Source organism: Protopterus annectens, chromosome 9.part0, assembly GCF_019279795.1.
Source record: "Protopterus annectens isolate FY-2018-M chromosome 9.part0, PAN1.0, whole genome shotgun sequence".
Classification (NCBI taxonomy): Eukaryota; Metazoa; Chordata; order Ceratodontiformes; family Protopteridae; genus Protopterus; species Protopterus annectens.
In genome coordinates this window covers 1,005,056,250-1,005,060,824 of record NC_056743.1, presented here as the reverse complement: position 1 = coordinate 1,005,060,824, position 4,575 = coordinate 1,005,056,250, and the positions used below count along the sequence as shown (strand labels likewise).

At 42.0% G+C, this 4,575-nt stretch overlaps 1 protein-coding gene across 2 annotated transcripts in view; it reads right to left on the bottom strand.

The window, feature by feature from the left end:
- PRKAG1 (protein kinase AMP-activated non-catalytic subunit gamma 1) overlaps positions 1-4,575 on the bottom strand; it is a 525,734-nt gene that overhangs the window by 229,562 nt on the left and 291,597 nt on the right. The window lies entirely within an intron of this gene.

The following is a 4,575-nucleotide window of genomic DNA, read 5'->3' as shown; positions in this document are numbered from 1 at the left end:
CAAGTAGAATTGCCGGGGCACAGAGGTCATCAATAGAAGTTTGGCACCAGAATACTGATGATGTAACCATGGCTCTGGTGGAATGTGCTTTAGGAGGTCTGGACAAGGATAAAACCTTGTTGACTGTAAACAAAGGATATGCAATGTGCAATCCATCTGACTACGGTAACGTTAGAAAGTGTTTTGTCCAAGTTTTGAGGGGAGAATGAGATAAACATCTGATCTTTCTGCAATCTTTTTTTTTATGTAGATAAAATGAAGCTGCCGAAGTACAGCCAAGGGATGAAGCATGTAGTCACCTTTATTAACAAAGCAGGCAAATTAATGGTTTGGGTAATAGGTTCATAGGTAGGTACTAGGCTATCGGCTCTAGGGCCTATATAAGCCTAGCCAAACAAGTTCCTTGGCTTTCATCACCCAAAAAATTATTTTCCTGTACCCCTGTCATGCAGAGCCACAGAAGTGATCCCCAGGGTGAATTTCCTACTTCCCATCCAAATGTCAGATTTTTCTTAAAGAGGGATAATGAGGAGCTTTGTTTGACCTGAATGGGTAGTCTGTTCCAGAGCATGGGAAGTCTCTGGGACAGGAATCTATCCCTTCAGCATTTTCTGTTTATTGTGGTGACAAGGTTTATGTCCCTGGAGCGTGTAGAGATTGGAGTTTCTTTAAGTGTAGCATGTCCAACAGATCTGACCTTATAGGGACAATAAGTAAATGTCCAAACATATAGGTTCTATTCATTTCTGAGGCTACTTCAGGCAGGAATTATCAACTGGTTCAAAAGGTAACTGTATCTTTGTGAAAGATCAAAAATGGAGATTTGGAAAAGAGAGCCTGCAGCTCGGATACTCGTCTAGCAGGTTTAATGGCCACAAGAAAAGCAGTTTTCCAAGATAAAAGTTATATCCGATCTAGCTGATGGTTCAAAAGGATTCAGAGTCTAAGCTTAAACCACAACTGTTAAATCTCACGATGGTGTACGGTCCATCAGTGGAGCTCTAAGCAAAAAGATACCTTTGAGAAAGACCTTACACAGTTTTGACAAAGCTCAAAAGGAAGCATTTGCCCCCCCCCGAATGAGAATTAGATATCACTGCCAACTGCACTTTAACAGAAGAGAAACTAGCTCCTTTGGGAAAGATAAACATTAACTCCAGAACAGCAGAAATGGGAGAAATGAAGGGGTTTAATTATCTCTGTATACCCCAAGTAGAGAATCCTTTCAATTTACTTTTGTAAATTTTCCTGGTGAAGGCCATCCGAGATAACAGCAATATCTATCAGACCGGTTAAGAATGTATGGGCCGTCTAACCAAAAGTATGGGCCGTCTAACCATCAATGGAAGCATTAGAGATAGATAAAATAACGGCCAGATATGAAGAAATCTCCTTGTTCTCTGCAGACATGGACTTAGAAATCTCTTTATTCAAATCCCATTGCACCCTGGTGAAAGTGACCATAGGGCAAAGGTAATTTGAGGCATAAATTCACTTTCCAAATCTGTCCAATGCCCTGGACACTCTGTTAGGGGGATGGACAAAAGAGTTCTGTTCTACCAGCTCTTTCGTAATGGCTGCTGCCACAACCATGGTATCAAACAGGGACCCCCTTGCTCCAGTGGGGCCTGTCCTTAAGAGGTGCATGGAACTTAAATGGATGACGCGAGATGGATTATACAGTATTCGGTTCCTTCCATGCCCAGTGAGAGACTAGATCTATAAGCTTCTCAACCGGGTGAGTCATCCAAAAAGTAGATGGGCTGGACCCAAGAGCTTCCAGGAACACTAACTCTTCCTGGGAAGGTGTATTGAAGGAACATCCACCTTTCTGCCTCAGGATTTCTAAGATGTCTCCAAATGGAAACATCATCTGGTGGAGACCTTGGAGTTCCTCCTCTTCAAAGTCCGTGTATTCATTGAGCGACTCTTGAGGGAAGTCTACATGCCTCTTCTTGCACATTGTCTTGAGGGGGACTTCCTCAGTGGTATGGTCTGAGGAGGTGTCTAAAGAGAGGGGAAGTCCTCGATCAGGACTGTCTGGATGCTTGACAGGGCCAACCGCCCTTGTGTGATAGGTCTGTGAGGATAAGAGCTCAGACCAGATGGTGGCAGGGATATAGGATCCTAAAAAACTTAACATGTCTCTCAAACGAGAGAAGAACCTCTTCACTACTTTGAAGGCAGAAGGACCAGGAGAAATTGTAGCTGGCCACAGTGGAGCCGAAACTTCAGATGTTACCATGCCCCAACCCTGCCCACAGCCCTGCCTCAAACAGGGAGTTGGACAAGAGCTGTCAAACACCAAAGCCCTGAGGGACAGCGATGGCTCTGAGAACCTTGAAGCTTAACCAAGTCCACTGAGTCGGTACCAACATTTTGGCACAAAACACTTTCCTGTTCCAAGGGAATCGGCACCGGACAAGTCAGGGAATCAGTCAGAGTCAAAGACCTAGCTGTCTTCACTTCCGACACTAACATTTTCAGGATTCTCAGATCTAAATCACTGGCTGGATCAGAGAAGGAGAAATCACAGTGTGGGAAACAGAAGGGAGGCTGACGGATTTGATGGGAGACAGAGCCAGTATAACCCCCATCTGAATCTGAGAAATGAGGCACTTCCTCATCATCCTATCCACTTAAGCTTCTGAAAAGTTCTTGAAGGAACTGGTAGATTGGGGCAAACACTCTCTCCCTTAGGGTCTTGTAGGAAGGGAGACTGAAGTCGATTAGAGAGAGGTTCCAAAATGAACCCTAGAGACCAGGGTCCTAGGAGATTTTGTCTGTACTACTGAGAGATCCAAAAGTGTTGGATCCAACTGTTTCCACTTCAGAGCCAAGGTTGTCAGATCAAATTTCTTTTGAACTTTGGTAGGAGACTACAAAGTAGGAACAGACTATGGTGAATGGGCTGAAGATCACTTTCTAGACTCTCTTGCCTCCAAAGAGGTCTTAAATGTTTTTCAAGGGTTTGAGCCCCTTTTTAGTTCAAGCTTATTGTGTCGATTCACTGTGGAAAGATAAACTAATTGATCACTTTTTGCAGTCAAAAAAGTAAAAGTGATAAAGCTGCTCTCCCCCTCTACCTCACATTAGGCCAAAATCCTGGGCAATACCTGTCTACTAATCTTACCCAATTACTGTCATTAACCTTCAAGCAACAGATGATTGGTATATCACAGCCACCCAACAAGGATCATCTACTTAATCCTCCTGTATCAAGGTCAGCAGCGCAGTCTGCCCTGGCTTTTCGTTCTCAATATCAACCTCTTCTGCAGTGCATTTTATCATATCCCAAATTGACATGACCACAGCCTCAGTTGTTGTATCCTACAGCCTACTTAGTGAAATCCATTTTACATCTGCATTGACTACACAACTTCTTACAACTACAGTATGCAGCTGATACAATCATATTCAACAAATAGCTTTTCTACCAAAGTCTATTGCCTTTGGGATCTCTACATACGATCCCAGACCACTTCAGAGTCTGAATGATGAAGCCTAACAGACCAAACATGCTTTCTACAACAGGAATTATAACTTACTCCTAAGGTTTTGTGACCTTAGACATGGTCTCCTACATGTAGACATAGAAGGATTTGCTCATCCTTGTAAAAGCTCATTAAACTCCACAATTTGTTAGACTCAACTGACTGGCATCTCATGAAGTAATCAATCCAATATACCATATAATCCAAAGTATTACAGCCCAAGGATCAGTGAGGCTCAAGAAAATAAAATGCATGCATACCTGTACAGTACACCCAAAAACGTAACATTCAAAATTAAAGCCATTCTCCTCGAGCCAAAACACTGAGACCCACCAATATGAGGTAATGTAAGATCAAAAACAGGAAAATGCAGGAGGAAATGGACTGTGGGTGAGGGATGGACAGATTACAGATGCCTGACAGCATGAAGTTAAGCTACTGTTAGAGTAGTGAAATGCACTAAGATGAAGAAAAGCTTATGGAAAGGGAACCTGTTAAAGAATCGAAATTTATTTGCAGATCACTACCTAGACTTACCAAATTTAAGCTACTTAAAAGAATCCGCAGGTAATGTCAACTATTTATGCTTCTTAATCTCTGGTCACTTGAAGACATTAATTTAACCAATATCTGCAAAGCTTTTTCAGTCATGTAGCTCTAATCTTTGGAGCGCTATCCCACAAGCAAAAATGGGTGTTAAACTATTATCTATGGGAAACTCAAAGGAGAGGCTATTTAATAAGTGTTTTGATGATGTTATGCAATAACTTCTGACCTGCTGAGGTAGCTCTGAAACCGGACCCGAGGATTTTGGGAATGAAAAATAATCCACTGGTTGCTTATCGTGCTCCCTGACAGCTTTTGGATCAGAATGCGAGTAACATCAGTCAGCTGTTGACAGTAATGTGCGTTTATATCTTTATCGGAAGTTTTTCATAATACATTTATATTCTGTTTTGATTCTTATCGAGCTGTAATTAGCTCACAACTGAAAAAGACCCCAACATCCCGTTTATTTGTAAAATAACAAATAAAATAACAAATAAATGAAATAAGGCATTGCAATACACAGCAACTACAA